Source organism: Diplotaxodon limnothrissa, linkage group LG14 (assembly GCF_057381915.1).
Source record: "Diplotaxodon limnothrissa isolate DT_005_m linkage group LG14, D_limnothrissa_male_GT1.1, whole genome shotgun sequence".
Lineage (NCBI taxonomy): Eukaryota > Metazoa > Chordata > Actinopteri > Cichliformes > Cichlidae > Diplotaxodon > Diplotaxodon limnothrissa.
Genome location: NC_140609.1, coordinates 18,588,094 through 18,605,649, shown reverse-complemented (window position 1 = coordinate 18,605,649; position 17,556 = coordinate 18,588,094). Strand labels below are relative to the sequence as shown.

Sequence of the window (17,556 nt, the reverse complement as noted above, 5' to 3'; positions counted from 1 at the left end):
CTTCCAAAAACATTCAGCTTTGATATTAATGAGTTTTTTGGGTTCATTGAGAACATGGTTGTTGTTCAATAATAAAATTATTCCTCAAAAATACAACTTGCCTAATAATTCTGCACTCCCTGTAGATAGATATTGACACACACACACACACACACACACACACACACACACACACACACACACACATATGTCATGATTCGGCCGTGTGGCAGGCAGGATGAGGACCCAAATTGCAACAGACACGGGGGATAAACTCAAAATGCAGCTTTATTGCTGACAGGTGATAAACAATAACGATGATACAAAAGCAATGCAAAACTACACTAAACTGGGAAAAGCTAAAGTAACATATACCGGAAGACACGGGGAGAACCACACACGGCATGAGGGAGAACGCGACGCCGAACAGAGGGAGACTCAGACAGAAATACACAGAGGGTGAACGAGGAAAGTGGGCACACACGGGGAACACAGGTGACACTGATAATCATAACGAGACAGGGCGGGGTGAACTGAACATGACATGTACAGGCACAGAGGTTCAGACAGGAGGAGAGAGAGCACGGGGAAACACAGACATAACGGGCTGGGGAAACATGAACCACAAAGGGAGACGAGGGCTCATAAATACATAGAGGGCACACAGGGGGGGAGAGAGAGCACGGGGAGAACTTAGACATAATGGGCAGGGGAAACATGGAATAAAACATAAGGAGAGACGAGGGCTCACAGATACACAGAGGGGCACACAGGGGGTAAAAGCCATGAAGGGAAAACACTTAGGGAACAACACAACAGGGCAACTCAGAAAACATGGCCTAAATAAGGAACGAAATACAAAAATACAAGGAACTAAGAATACTGGGCCCACATGGCCCAGGACCATGACACATATATATATATATATATATATATATATATATATATATATATATATATATATATATATATATATATATATATATATATATATATATATATATATATATGTAGCGCCTCTACTCAGGACCAGTACACTCTCACTTCAAATAGAGACCCTAGACATCTTACTAGGTTCAGGAGGAGGTTTTGTTTTGGGGACTCACAAAAGGAGTTGGCTTGGAAGTGAATAACTGGGACCTTTATTGCCTCAGTACCATTTATATACATATACAACACAATAACCCAAATTGCACACTAATAGTGCATTTTAAAGGTGAATACATGTAAAACAAAACAAAATAAAGACATTCAAATGGAAGATTTATGCTGAACAGTATCAGAGCTCTTGGGAATGAATGAAACAGATTAAAGTGTTCCTGTTGTGAAGTTTGAATTGTCCAGTCTGAATTGTCCTTTAAAGTCGTTGAAAACCCAAACAGGTGTACTGTAGGGGAATTGTCAGTGTGCAAACCCTATTATCCGGGTAGGAAAAGTAGTGCATAGGGCTTATCTGTAATCCAGGGTTGCTTGAATCAGTTTCTCAGGCAAATCCCACAATCCGATCGCATGGCTGGCCACACCATTTCACGATCATCCAGGATCTCATTTGGGCTGTTCTCGCCGTCAGTGGTTCCCCAGAATCCTTCTAGTAGTTCAAAAAAACCAATCGGGATTTTCAGACACAAATAACGTGACAGACGTTATTCCCTTTGTGGTCAGAGTTCGGGGCCAAGATACTTTTTCCATGCGCTCCGACACGTACTTGACCGCCATCAGAGGGAAGATCTCACAGGAAGAGAGAGGTAATACTTCCTGCGCACTAGACGCAAGGTCGTCAGAACACAAGACTGCATCACAGCGCCCCCTTGTGACAATAACAGGCTATAGCCTTAGATTACAAAAAGGGATTTTGCAGCCCTGTATTTCACATGGGTTACACCCTCCCCCTTTGACCCAGCATGAGCCCCTTCATGCGTCACGCTGTGGTCTACAGATGAACTCTCATAGTCACCTATTGTATAAAGTGCTTGGTTAAAGCTCTCTATGAGGCTCTGCGCAAAGGAAATTAAGGGATTTCCCAACTCAGGATAATGGAAGCGCCTTGGTGGTCGACGTGTCCTTTCTGACTTACGAACATGGTCATTTTTTTCTCCACTGTCAACAGTTTCCTTATGCTCCAGAGCTACCTCAGGGGTTTGTGGGTTCAGATCAATGGTTTCCATAGCTATAGGAGCCTCTACATCAATGGACGGTACATCAATGCTGTCTTCGGCCACAGCTGATTTTTGATTAGTCATAGTTGGTAAAGTTACATCGTCTTCAGTAGGGTGTTGCTCAGCCACAACATCTGGCTCCTCTCCTTCAGCTACTTCAGGAGGTACCCCTACAGGCTCTGCAGGCAGCAAAGGGGAGCTGCCTCTGCAAGGCCCATCCTGAGGCTGAGGGTTTACACAGTCTGCTGGCATAGCTGGTATACAACTACCCTCCGGTACTGTTTTTCCTGTTTGCTGTCGTCTCTTCGGGATTTCAAACACCTGAACCAACTTTCCAGGAATGACAGAAGACTGCCTAGGATAGACAGGTGAGTCGTCTTCAGATTCTGATTGCTCCTCCAGTAACAGAGGCTGACTGCGCCTCGTTCTTGGCCTGCAACTCTTTGGCTTGACCTGGTCAACTTCCTCAGCTTCAGATAAGTCACCACAAGGGAGTAAGAGATCCCTGTGAAGAGTTCGAATAGGACCATCTCCATTCATAGGCTGTACAACATACACAGGTAGGTCTACCATCTTTTCCACCACTCTGTACATGGTTGACTCCCACTTATCTGCAAGTTTGTGTTTATTCCGAAGTCGCAGGTTCCGCACTAGCACTTGATCACCTTTCTCCAAAGTTGACTCCCTGACAGTTTTGTCAAAACGGCGTTTATTCCGTTCAGCAACCTTCTGAGAGTTTTTGGCAGTGATCTGATAGCTCTCTTGAAGGCGAGCCTTCAGAGCTCTCACATACTGAGAGTGAGATGTAGGAGAGCCATCTTTAACTGGCAGGCAGAATGCAATATCCACGGGAAGCCTCGGCTGGCGACCAAACATTAACTCGTATGGGCTAAACCCAGTGGTCTCGTTCTTGGTGCAATTATAGGCGTGAGTTAGTGGTTTCACATAATCGCGCCAATGAGTTTTCTCTTTGTCTCGTAGAGTTCCTAACATGCCAAGAAGAGTTCGGTTGAACCGTTCAACTGGGTTTCCCCGTGGATGATAAGGACTGGTGCGCACCTTCGTGATACCAGCTAGGGCACAGAGCTCTTTAATGAGTTGGGACTCAAAATCCCTGCCCTGATCACTAAGCAGGCGCTCAGGAAAACCATAATGCACCAGAAACTGCTCCCAAAGACACTTCGCAACTGTTGTAGCCTTTTGGTCTTTTGTTGGCATAGCAACAGCGTATTTGGTGAAATGATCAGTTATGACCAGAATGTCTTTGGTGTTGTGACTGTCAGGCTCCAAGGATAAATAGTCCATGCATACGAGTTCCATGGGACGGGTTGTTTGGATACTCACAAGAGGTGCTGCTCTTTCAGGAAGGGTCTTTCTTCTAACACAACGTCCGCAAGACTTAATCTTTCTCTCTACATCAGTTGCCATTTTAGGCCAATAAAATCTTGACCTAACCAAGTCGAGGGTTCTTTCCAAACCCATATGCCCCATGTCGTCATGAAGGCAAGTGAGAATGGTGGACCTTAAAGACTCAGGGACGACAAGCTGAAAGGTGACATTTTCACCTGATTTGCGGGTTCTGTAGAGAAGACCATTTTTCAGTTCCAAACGTTTCCACTCTTTGAGCATTAGTTTAAGCTCTAAGGATGCAGAGTTAGGATTGGAATTTGCTTCACCTCCATTTTCTAACATGTTGACCACATACCCAATAATTGGGTCAGACCTCTGATGCTGTTGGAGTTCTACCTCACTATAGGTAGGTATGACAGAACAACCTAATGTTCCATCATCTGCGTAGACGTCTGGCACCGCATCGGTATGTAGAGCAAGGGACTCTACCAAAGTGATAGAAGGTAGGCTATTGTCAGATTCACCTAAGAGATGACGGTGGCACAAGACACTGAATGTGTCAGCTGTCACATCTTGTCTGTTGGGAGATGAAGAGAGATGATGGGAAGCGAATTGTTTCATTCGCTCTTTTTCTTCAAGAGAAGCATAGTCATCATCCACAGTATCATGTGGCCGCCTAGAGAGGCCATCTGCATCTTGATTGCTCTTACCAGCACGATACTTAATATTAAAGTCGAAGGTGGAGAGAGCGGCCAACCAGCGGTAGCTGGCAGCATCGAGCTTGGCTGACTTCAAAACATAGGTCAATGGGTTGTTGTCCGTTAAAACCGTGAATGTGTTCCCGTAGAGATAATCTTGGAACTTCTCTACAATGGACCACTTTAATGCAAGAAATTCCAGTTTATGAGCTGGATACCGCTTTTCACTGGGTGAAAGTCCTCTACTTGCGTAGGCAATAACCCTCACTTCACCATCCTGTTCTTGATACAAGGCTGCCCCTAACCCAGAGGTGCTCGCATCAGTATGGAGGACGTATGGTAATTTTGGGTTAGCATATCCAAGCACTGGAGCTGATGTCAGTTTCTCTATGATTACCTCAAAAGCTTCCTGACAAGCAGGTGTCCAACGGCTGGAAAGAGGCTCTTTAGGGTTCAAGTATCCGCTAGGACCGGGTGTCACCTTTCTGCCCTTCCTGTATGGTGGGTAGCCTTTGGTAAGATCATTCAGGGGTTTGACAATTTTTGAATAGTCCTTCACAAACCGTCGATAGTACCCTGCAAAGCCTAGGAAAGACTTGAGGTCACTGAGCGTCTGGGGTCTTGGCCAGGTTTTGAGAGCTCTGACCTTCTCAGGATCGGTCTCTACACCTTTGGTAGACACGATGTGTCCTAGGTATCGCACAGAACTTTGGAAGAAGGAGCATTTTTTGGGAGAAAGTTTCAACCCATATTCTCTCAGTTGCTGAAGGACACGTAGAAGCCTGGTTTCATGTTCCTCCAAAGTGCTGGAGAACACGATGATGTCATCTATGAACACCAGAACTTCTTTCAGATTGAGGCTGCCCATACACCGTTCCATTAAGCGCTGGAAGGTGCTGGGAGCGTTGGTGATCCCCTGGGGCATACGGTTAAACTCGTAAAATCCCAAGGGGCACACAAAAGCTGTCTTGGGCTTATCACATTCCTCCATCTCAATCTGGTAATAACCAGACTTGAGATCCATTACTGAAAACCATTTGGATCCAGCAAGGGCTGAGAAAGCCTCTTCAAGGTTTGGAAGTGCGTACGCATCTCGTATTGTTAACGCATTGAGCTTACGATAATCAATACAAAGACGGACCTCTCCATTCTTCTTTTTAACCACCACAATCGGTGAAGCATAAGGGGACTCTGATTCACGGATTACTCCTGCATCAAGGAGTGCTTGCAAGTGCTTCCTCACAGCTTCATAATCATTTGGGTGGATTGGCCTGGACTTTTGCTTAAAGGGTGCTTCGTCCTTTAAGTTTATGTGATGTTTGACTTTAGATACATGTCCAAGATCCAAATCATGCTGGGCAAAAACATCAGCATAGGCACTTAGACGCTGGGTAACCCTCTCTTTCCACTCCTGCGGGAGGGGAGAATTGCCAAAGTCAAATGTCAAATCTGGGTGAGCAGGTTCATCAACTGGCTGTGCAGTAACATTACAACATTTCACAGTGTCATCATTTTTGGTTGAAATGGGTGATTCGTCATATATCTTTGCAGGACTATGGAGCTCTGCAATGACACATCTAGAAGGCAGTGTTACGTCATGCTCAGTTTCATTTCTCACCCATATAGGTAACCTATGAGGATGCTTCTTGGGCAAAGTGACAAGACAGCACTCCACAAAAATTCCCCCTGGTAAGGTGGATGTCGTTGGCTGTTCAACAATGGCACATTCACCAGCACTGCTGGATCTGACACAGCCTTCAAGGAGGACCCTCCCTTGAGCTGGTACTACGTGTTGCACCTTGCCCTTAAGAGTTACAAAGCCATCGTTTCCGGCTAGGTTTATCTCTCTCCTGACCTTGAGTGTACGGAGGATCTGCCTGTAGCCATAGACCGACGACAAATCATTGGGATCTTTACCTTGACAATATTCGTCGTACAGAACATCAAGTGCATTTGTCCCAATCAGCACAGGCAAGTCACAGTTAGAGCGTAAGTCAGGTACTACTAAAGCAAGGCTAGAAACCTCAGGCTCAGTTTCAATAAAGCTTTTTGGAAACTTAAGGCTGATGGGTATGTATCCCAAGTAAGGAACATTTTGGCCACTAGCAGCCTCAACATCCAGGCCACTGATAGGCTGAATGGGATGTTCTGAAAGATTGGTGTTGTAAAATGAAGCGGACACTGTGGTCACTTGAGACCCAGTGTCAAGGAGACAACTGCAATTGACTCCCGACACGGTAACATTTGCTGTACATTTCTGTCCTACAAGTCCCTTGGGTAACCTAATCTGGGGTCGTGCTGCACGAGAGAGAGAAGATACTTTGCTCTGAGGTTCCGGTTTGGGACGTTCATGATTACTTTCAGTTCCTGGTAGTCCCTCCCCAGAAACTGATTTTAGTTTAAAGCTGACATATTCTGTTCCTCCCAGACTTGTAGTTTTTGGTTGAACTCCTTACGTTTCATTTCAACTAGTTCAGGGTTTGGTTCATTGCTGCAAGAGGGAGCAATATGACCATCCTCGCCGCACCTGAAGCAGTACCATGGGCGTGGCTTCTTAGTGGGCTTAGTCTCACTTGGGTCAGATTTCTCTTTAGGAAGAATCTTGAACTTAGGTTTGGTTTTCTTATTTGGCTTGTCAGAGTTCTGGCTTGAACTGTCAATAGCTGATGCTTTCAGTGAAGCCACTTGGGCTTGTAGCTTTGCAAGTTTCCTTTCTAACTTATGTGCATCAAAAGGCACTAGCCTATCATTAACAGCTGATACGTCTGTATCATCAGTGACATACTCTCCTACTTCAAGGGAGTTCAAATGTGCCTTAGGTTTAGAAATGCCTAAGTGCTGTTTCATTCGGCTGGACTTTGCCACTTGCCGGTCCTCCTCAGTACGTAGCATGAGGAGCAACTCTGGAAATGAAGGTGGCTTGTCCTTCTTCTGCTCAAGCTGCAAGGTTGTGATCAAGCTGTTGTTCCAGCAACCTCTACAAAACTGTTTAAGCAGTTGGCGATCTGAATCATTTGTAGTGATGCCACCTCTTTTAATGACTTTACTCAGGGTTATCTGCAACCGCTGTAAATAGGCAGAAGGCTTTTCACCTGAGTTCTGGTTTGTGCTCAGGAATTTGGCAAAAAGCTCATCCCCATCATCAACAGTACCATATGCTGAGTCAAGAAGGCTGAGATAGTCATGGGGAGAAGCGTTAGGACCAAGGTGCTTTACAATGTTAGCAGCTGGTGGAAGAAGGCTCTCAACTATTTTCCTTACCATATGTTTGTCAGATATGGTACAATCTATGAGGTGGAATTCAACATTGTTGCGCCACGTATCATAATCAGCTTCGAAAGTAGAGCAAGGGGTTTTCCCCGAGAAGGGCCTGAGCTTTGCATGACCTTGAGAAGGCATTTCATTGTTCTTAATGACATGCTCAACTATTACTCTCTGTACTTCAGGTGTAGTGAGCTGTTCAGGTGGTAAGTAGATAGTGGTTTTTCTGTGCGAGGGAGTCACTTCTACACTTGGAGAGGATGAGTGAGAGTCATGCTCAGGCAAGTGGGTTAAATCACTGCCCAGTTTAAGAGGACTTTGATGCTCTATGATGGCTGGTTCATCTTGGTCTGTGTCACTAGTGAGCTGCAGATTCTGATTAGGCACTGTTACATTTGGCCCAACTGCGGGATCACTCTCAGTGGACTTCTTCATTCTGGCCAGCTCATCTAGTAAAACCTTCTCAAAATCTGCACCACTCAGTTTAGCAAGCCCTTTCAGTTCAGTTAGGTAAGAATGGGTTAAACATGAACCCCTGTCTGCAGCATACAGCGCAGACAGAAGCTGGATATGATGGACAACACTTGGGTTACGGCTTTGTCTTTTGCAAGGCAAGCTATCCTTAAGGAACTGGACTGGTTCACCTGATTGGAACTCCACAATGGCTGTGTTTTTAAACTGTGCCTCTGTGCTAGTTACTTTGATTACTCTTCCAATAGAACCAAACTGCCCTAAGTAATCAATAACCTCATTGTCAACCTCATCGCCTGTTAACCCTCCTACTAGGACAGAGTTAGGTACTTTGACACCTTCACTTTGGATTACATCCATGTTGTCTTATTGCTCCAACCCAGAATGTCATGGACAATTGTAATGATTTGACCCAAAAGGCATGAAAGCACCAGTTGCTCAACTTCCAAAATAAAAGGAATTAAACCTCCTGGCTGGCTCGCCACGTTTTGTGTAGCGCCTCTACTCAGGACCAGTACACTCTCACTTCAAATAGAGACCCTAGACATCTTACTAGGTTCAGGAGGAGGTTTTGTTTTGGGGACTCACAAAAGGAGTTGGCTTGGAAGTGAATAACTGGGACCTTTATTGCCTCAGTACCATTTATATACATATACAACACAATAACCCAAATTGCACACTAATAGTGCATTTTAAAGGTGAATACATGTAAAACAAAACAAAATAAAGACATTCAAATGGAAGATTTATGCTGAACAGTATCAGAGCTCTTGGGAATGAATGAAACAGATTAAAGTGTTCCTGTTGTGAAGTTTGAATTGTCCAGTCTGAATTGTCCTTTAAAGTCGTTGAAAACCCAAACAGGTGTACTGTAGGGGAATTGTCAGTGTGCAAACCCTATTATCCGGGTAGGAAAAGTAGTGCATAGGGCTTATCTGTAATCCAGGGTTGCTTGAATCAGTTTCTCAGGCAAATCCCACAATCCGATCGCATGGCTGGCCACACCATTTCACGATCATCCAGGATCTCATTTGGGCTGTTCTCGCCGTCAGTGGTTCCCCAGAATCCTTCTAGTAGTTCAAAAAAACCAATCGGGATTTTCAGACACAAATAACGTGACAGACGTTATTCCCTTTGTGGTCAGAGTTCGGGGCCAAGATACTTTTTCCATGCGCTCCGACACGTACTTGACCGCCATCAGAGGGAAGATCTCACAGGAAGAGAGAGGTAATACTTCCTGCGCACTAGACGCAAGGTCGTCAGAACACAAGACTGCATCACAGCGCCCCCTTGTGACAATAACAGGCTATAGCCTTAGATTACAAAAAGGGATTTTGCAGCCCTGTATTTCACATGGGTTACACCTATATATATATATATATATATATATATATATATATATATATATATATATATATATATATATATATATATGTATATGTATACGTATATATATATATATATATGTATATACGTATACATATACATATACATATATATATATATATATATATATATACACATATACATATATATATATATGTATATACATATATATATATATACGTATACATATACATATACATATACATATATATATATACATATACATATACATATATATATATATACACATATATATATATATATATATATATATATATATATATATATATATATATATATATACATATATATATATACACACACACTTACACACACACAAAAGATAAAGATATATGAGAGAGAATGAATTGAATTCATGATTTACTTAAAAAATAATATTACACCATTACAGCATCAGCATTAAGTGCTTACAGCTAACCAATTTTTGATAGCTGATTTACACATTAACTCTTACCGGACCGGTTTCCTCTGTTGTTTTTCACTGGTAGTCGTTAGCCACTGTAGCTTCTGATAATGGCGACGCATTGCCCATTTATTTTGGGCATGTAATTTTCAAGCAGGAAGCTCAGAAAGCCCTTTGGGTAGGAACAGGTTAAAGCTCTTATTTACCACATTTACAAGTTACAGCTTCTCTATTATCACATGAGTATAATTTAAGAGTTCAGATTGTTGCTATACACTATATCCTGCATGCTGTGCCCACACATAATTTTAATTAGGTTGAGAAAAACGGACAGGAAAGATTTGCACAAGCTTCAGCACACCTTGCTCTTTAAAGCACCAGATTGTTCTTGACTACTCCAATAGGGCATCCACTAATTGGTTTTCCATTTAGTATATTTTACAGTTCCTCTCTTTGAGTCAGAATAGATGATTTGAGTCCATGGATGGAATTAGAGCTGATACAAAGTACACTAAGTGCTAGTTTATAATGTATTTTCTTAGTGCCATCTCTCTGCAAGAATTTAAGTCTAGAAAAATGTGAATAAGAGCTGAAAAGCAGCAGTGACAGTATTATTTAAACATGCAAATATAAATATATATTGGACAACAATGATATAAGACATAGATTTTTAATTCTCTTGTACATTTGTTGCTGTGTTTGAGATCGTTGTCCTTTGAGCTGTTGGACAAATGGGCTCACGTTTCACTCTAGAATGCTTTGGTATACAGAGAAGTACGTGGCTGACTCAATGATTGCAAGGTGCCAAGATCCTGTGCCTACAAAACAAGCTCAAATGGTCATCCATCCACCACCGTGCCTCACAGCTGGCATAATGTAGTTTGATTTTATTTTTGTTTTTTTACAGGTTTACGAAATCTTTCTTTTGCTCGTGATGTTGAACGTGATCATTAAAATCTTAAAATTCATTCCAAAAATACCTGAAAACCAAAAAAGATCATCAATTCAATCCCAAGAGGAAACAGAAACCCAATGTTACAGCTAGTGTCTAAAAAAGAACTGCCAAAAACCTTTGTAACTTTATAAGCTGTCAGTTTGCATAAAATATTATCAACAAATACAAACCTGGTGATGTTCTATACAAGATTATATAATAAAGGAAATATCAGAGAAAGACAGATCATCTCCTCCTGGCATAATGTCCTTCAAAAGCAATTAAGCGTGTTTGAATCTATGCCCATGCATAAAAATTAATATTTAATGGCAGCTCAAAGCAACGCTGTTTTTTATGGCTATGACAGTAACATCAATATTGATCTACTGCAGCGGCATGTCTTCGAAGATTCCTCAGATTTTCCTGAAAACTCCTCTGAGCATTGCCAAATTGGTCAGAGGCCAATGAATTCATAAAGGAAATCGAGCAGTTGGACATATTAGGGCACACTGTCTCCAGAGAGCCTGACTTCCCCACTGCCTCAAGAGTAAATGAAAATGATGCTACAGCGAAGCAAGCAAGCAGAGGAGGGTGTTATTATTGGTTTTCAAAAATGGCATATGTTCAGGGGTTAAAGGGGAATGTAACGACCCAAAACAGAGTCCCGAGACACGCAGACCAGATGATCCTGTCTGCACACACCCTCTTCCCATCTCATGCCTGTGCTGTGTTCATGGTTCAGATGTTTTTGGCACTTCTGCACCCAAGTTAACACTACAGAAATTAAATGAGCATAATCTGAGCAATTTTTTAAAAGGTAATTTCAAATTCAGCGTTTGAAACAGCTCAGCAGACATGACACACAAACTCATCTCTGTTCTCCTTCTTAGAGGTCAACACAGAGTCTGAGATGGGGAATGATGTAAGAAAGAGAGAACGTGAGGGGAAGCCGAGAGATTGATTTTGAAGGTAAAGACTGCTCAGCAAGTGTGATTTGATAAACTAGCAATGTACATTAGGGCTGGGTATCGTCACTGATTTCTAGAATCGATTCGATTCCGATTCACAAGGTCCCAAATCGATTTGATCCACAATTCGATTCGGGGAAATTTTGCCTCAGACAGTCAGAAATATTATCATTCAGATCATGCATCAGTACATTTCCATATTTTTATATCTATAAAAAGAAAGCTGACACTTGCGAGACTTTATCAAAGGTGTGAGCGTCACAGCAGATGCCTTTGTGTCAAAGTAACTGAGGATAAAACACAGAAAAACATGAAGGTGATTTTCCTGGCCTGGGATTTTATAAAAATATTCTGCAGTAGATCAAAAATGAAAGAAAACCATTAATCAACATGTGAACATTACCTGATGCTGCGGAAGTGAAGCAGAGCAAAGTTACAGAGGTTTTAGAGACACAGCTGAGCGTTTTGCAATTTTGCATAATTTTAAAAAGTTTACATTTGTTCAGAAGCTTGTTGAACGGCAGAAATTAGGTTTTCTTTTCGGAAGTAGGTAAAAGGAAAATAACAGCGGCCGACAGCGCTGTAAACAACGGTAGACTTGTGCATAACAAGCAAGCGAATAATGCAGAAAACAGAGATTTTTAGATGGGAAACTGTTCTTGAAGTATACTGAGAAAGAGAGAGAGCTGTGCATGAAGTGTGATTTTATCGTGGTGGCAGCAAAACAATAAGAGGGAATTCATGACGATGTTTATGTGAAGTGTAGTTTGGATCTCCTTTTGCTGCTGGTTCAGTCAATATTGTTTGGAGAGAGATAAAAACCTGCAGCTTTTGAATCTAGCGCAAAAAGGGCGTAAACACAAAGCGCGGACCCGCCGACGGATCAGAATCAGTGAGATGTGCCTTTCTCACCCGACGGCACGTACACGGTCGGGGCTGAAAGCTGACAGCTCGCTGATCCTGATCCGTCGGCGGGTCCGCGCTTTGTGTTTACGCCCTTTTTGCGCTAGATTCAAAAGCTGCAGGTTTTTATCTCTCTCCAAACAATATTGACTGAACCAGCAGCAAAAGGAGATCCAAACTACACTTCACATAAACATCGTCATGAATTCCCTCTTATTGTTTTGCTGCCACCACGATAAAATCACACTTCATGCACAGCTCTCTCTCTTTCTCAGTATACTTCAAGAACAGTTTCCCATCTAAAAATCTCTGTTTTCTGCATTATTCGCTTGCTTGTTATGCACAAGTCTACCGTTGTTTACAGCGTCTTTGTGCAGAATCCGTGTTCCTGCTCTCATTTACTGTTTTAGCTGTTTGGTGGTTGTTGAAATTTAGTGCGGTTTAACCTGAGATTCACGTTTCGGGCAAAATAAATTTATATTAAAAAATCGATTCAGGATTTTAATGAATCGATATCACGTAATCCAAGCTAGAATCGATTTTAATCAATAAATCGATAATCAAAACCCACCCCTAATGTACATGTCATGTGTTTTTTTTAATCAGGTATTTGGATCTGTACATGATGTATTTTGAAAGCAAATTAAATGATAATAATTCAATTTGTATCCAGAGTTTATATTAGATACTTCAAAGTGGGTAGTTTGAAGTGTTGTGGTTCAATTTACAGTGATAAACTATGTTAGAAGGGTGCAGGGCAGAACTCTGGTATCGCTGCTAGATTAGGTCCTGAGTAGCATCAGAGACATAACAGAAGGAGGACACGGCACTTGATTCTGCAAAAATAAACATAAGATGCACAACAAAGATAAAAAATATACATTTTAGATAGTCACATACAACATGGCAACGATTGTGCCACTTTGAGCTTATCAGCCAGAGCTGAGAGGCTCCTAACCCTGAACTGTCAGGCTGTCCATCAGTATATGTCAGAGCCAAGAAGCGCTTTACATGTCATATGAAAAACCAAGTTTTCACAGGGCTTTGTGCAGTCCTTGACATACTTGACATCCTCGTTTTAGAGAGAAGGGGCGGCATGTTTATGGCTTTAAAGCTTCAAAACTTTCTTTTTCACATGATGTTGAAATGTGATCAGTAAAATATTAAAATCCATTCCAAAACTGCCTGATAACCAAAACAAAGCAGTGTCCTTGTTTACAGAATGTCATAAAGGCTTTTACATAGGATTCACGATCTTTGTAGTCATGCATTGACTACATAGATATACTGTACAGTGTTATGCAGTACAGTCTGCACTTTATTGTTTCCTGTTTAGTTTTTATGAAGCATTAAACAGCATTAAAACTTGTCACCTTGTAAGCTGTTAGTTTGCAAAAAAAAACATTAACATGTACTAACCTGGTGAAGCACCTTGAAGGCGACTATTGTTGGGACTGAATTGAATTGACGTGCTATACAAGACTCCGTAAGAAACAAAGTATCAGAGATAGACAGATCACCTACTTCTGGCATAATGCCCTTCAAAAGCAATTAAGTCTGTTTGAATCAATGCCCACACATAAAAATTAATATTTAATTTAATAGCACCTCAAGGCAACGCTGTTTTTTGTGGCTATGACAGTAACATCAATATTGATCTACTACAGCGGCATGTCTTCGAGATTCCCTAGATATCCTTGAAAACTGTTCTGGGCTTTACCAAGTTGGTCAGAGACCAATGAATTCATAAAGGAAAACGAGCAGTTGGACATACTAGGACACACTGTCTCCAGAGAGCCTCTTTTCCCCACCGCCTGGAGAGTACATCAACACGATTCTACAGCGAAGCAAGCAAACAGAGAAGGGTGTTATTATTGGTCTTCGAGAAATAGGATATGTTCAAGGCCAAGGGAGCTCAGAATTCAGAGGCAGACTGATTACAAACTTGGAAACATGCCCCTGCTTCATCTTTGAAGATGGGATTTTATAAATCTAAGACACAGAGCAAGGAGGGAGAAGTGTGAGCAAGTAGTGCCAAGATAGGCGATAGACTATCGGCATAAACATACAGAACATACATATGCAAATAAAAATAAGTAAGGAAGCTACATTATTCTGGAACTTCACTAAAGTAGCTTTGCATTATTCACAATTCAGGGTTATTGCCTTTTTTGTTAAAGGTTCTCTACAATCACTCTATTTCTACTGACATCCCTTATCTGGCTTGTGGCTTTTTAAGAAACTTACGAGTTCCTGTTCAGATTATCTACAATAAGTTTTAGGAGGCAGAGATCCCTGTCCGATGTGTTTGTCCCATACACCGCACTATTACGGAAACACTGGTTTCATTAACATTTGAACAACAACGCTGACTGGGAGCCATTAATCACTACAGGAGTCTCAGTCATGGTGGCCTATTAATACTCCATTCTTTGCAACACAAACACTGCAAACAACATTATGCACAAGAGTCCAAGTCTAAACACCGTGCAGCCGAAATAATAATAATCAAAAAACACTGAATAAAATATGTGAGATTAAGATTAACAGCAAGTGTTTGTATTACAAAAATCAAGTATGCACAACCACACTCCTCAGTAAGTAACTCACTATAAGTGTTTGCATTATTATAAATGAAGTTTAACTATTTTTAATTAATTAAATTATTTTGTAATAATGTGAGATAAATTACCCATTAGTTTTAAAGTCAGTGAGCATTAAACACATTTAAAATGGCAAAACATTTGAGGATGGGTTTGGGTTTTTTTGGACATACGTGAGTCCTTTACAGAATAATCTGTTTCACCTCCTTGTTCCACCTTTTGGGGCTAATGTTGTTAGTTCAACAATCAGTACAGCAATTTTCACACATGGCATTGTTGCTGTAATTCTTTATTAATCAGTGGCAGGTGTTCCCTTCACAGCTGGTTAACTCGAGCTGATGTGAAAGGCTGTCAGGCTTCATTGTCTGCCATTGGCTGTTCCAGTCAGCACCATGGAGCTGACTTTCTGTATTCTTGCTCCATCACATAGTTACACCGAAGCTAACTGGCCACCTGCATGCTTTTGGGCTACAGAGGCCTCTTTATGGCCCCCGTTTACGCAGTTACAGTATCTGTTGGGGTTGCCTTTTTGTTGCTGTTGTCTTGTCTGTTGTCCGGACATGAAAGACACTTTAAAATAGAATATGTGAGAGATGTAACACTTGTTTATACATGCATTAGGGTTGCGTATTATCCAGATGAACAATATGATCACACAATTTTGACAAGAGCGTCGATATTTGTGCTCAGTCTAATTATAACAGTCTGAATTAAACTGGTGGATCAGTCAACATGATGGCATACATTAATGAATAGTTTAAGAGTAACTACTGTATGGGTGTATGATACTTGTGCTGGTTGCACTGGCTGTGTGTTAATATGGTGTGCTAGTATCACATATCGCATAGATAACTCCTGATTAAAACAGTGGTACAGCAAAACATATCCAATGACATGCACTCAACAACCACTTCGACTCCTTTTTGATGCAAATACCTAATCAGCTAATTACATGGCAGCAATCCAATGCATTTAGCCATGTAGACATGCACAAGACAACCTGCTGAATTTCAGGCGGGCTGGTCTGAGTATTTCAGAAACTGCTGATCTGCTGGGATTTTTCCACACAACCAACCCTGGGGTTTACAAAGAATGGTCCAAAAACGAGAAATTGTCCAGTGAGCGGCAGCGGGAAAGTGTGCTGAGCAAAAAATTTCTTATTGATATCAGAGGTCAGAGGATAATGGCTAGACTGCTTCAATCTTGATAGGAAGGGAGCAGTAACTCAAGTTCACTGTACTCAAATGGCCTCCACACTCAACAGATCTCAGTCCAATAGAGCACCCAATAGACCCAAAGGTGGGTCCAATTTGGTATCAGGAAGTCATAACTAATGAAGTGGCCCTTGATTGTATGCTGCTGTTGTCCAACCAACAACCATAGCATCTGTGCTACACTGCAAGACTTTAAAATTGAAATATGTGCATTATATCGCTAAACACCCATTTTCAGTACTGTTCTATACACAATCGCATTATTAGTTTGAGCTCCCTTCAGCAGACAGTGTATGCCAGCGTATTTTTGTTTTTCCAAACCTCACTTTTCAAAATGTTAAACTCCGAGAAAACACAATGGCCCGCGGAATGGTCGGAGATTCTGGCAGGTCGTTTTAACTCGACTGTGTTTCAATCTGTTTATAGCTTCATCGCAGTGAGGAAGGCGAGTGTGTTGTACAGAAATCACAACGACAACACTGTCATTGGGAGCTTGTACGCGTGACGGTACCTGGCAGCAACTCTAAAGCTTTACTGGTGAAGCTGTTTATTTTGTCACAACAGTACTTGCTCGTCGCTGTCAGGAAACACAAATACTGCACAATCTGCACCAACGCATGAAGAACATATAGTCCTCTTTCCACGCGATGATGTCAGCCCCCTCACCCCGTCAGATACATTTCAGTTTGAGAAACTTCACAAAACAAGGCTACCTGAAAATAGGTTGTTTCTGAAATGTTGTGCACATCAAGCACACACTCTTCTTTTCTGCTTTACTGGGTCACAGGTAATTTGCCTTTTCACAGAACAGTGTGGCTTCGTAAAATGATTCCGGCACTCCCGTTGCTCATTCCCCAAAACCTACATATTTTGCAGCTTATAAAGCACTAAAAATACAGTCTTCAGCCATCAAGTTGTGGTGCTGATGCAGCACGCAGGCATCGCTGGCTGTGTGAAGCACAAGCCTCCATGGAGGCAGCATTTCCTCAGATGTATTTGAATAAGACATGATGCCAGTTTATTTTTGTAACATTCCCCACCCCAGACTGTTGGCAGGCAATGGAGTTGTGACTAAACCATCTTCCAGTTTCCATATCAGGCGAAAATAAATAAAATACAGAGTCTGTGTCACTGCAATTTAGTTCGAAATGAATCGAGTAAATCACATACCAATATACAGAGCATTAAGCAGAACGCTGCATTGTGAAG

The 17,556-nt window shown here is 41.7% G+C and overlaps 1 protein-coding gene across 1 annotated transcript in view; it reads left to right on the top strand.

Moving 5' to 3' along the window:
* Positions 1-17,556, top strand: part of LOC146618703 (galactosylgalactosylxylosylprotein 3-beta-glucuronosyltransferase 1-like) — a 101,179-nt gene that overhangs the window by 63,614 nt on the left and 20,009 nt on the right. The window lies entirely within an intron of this gene.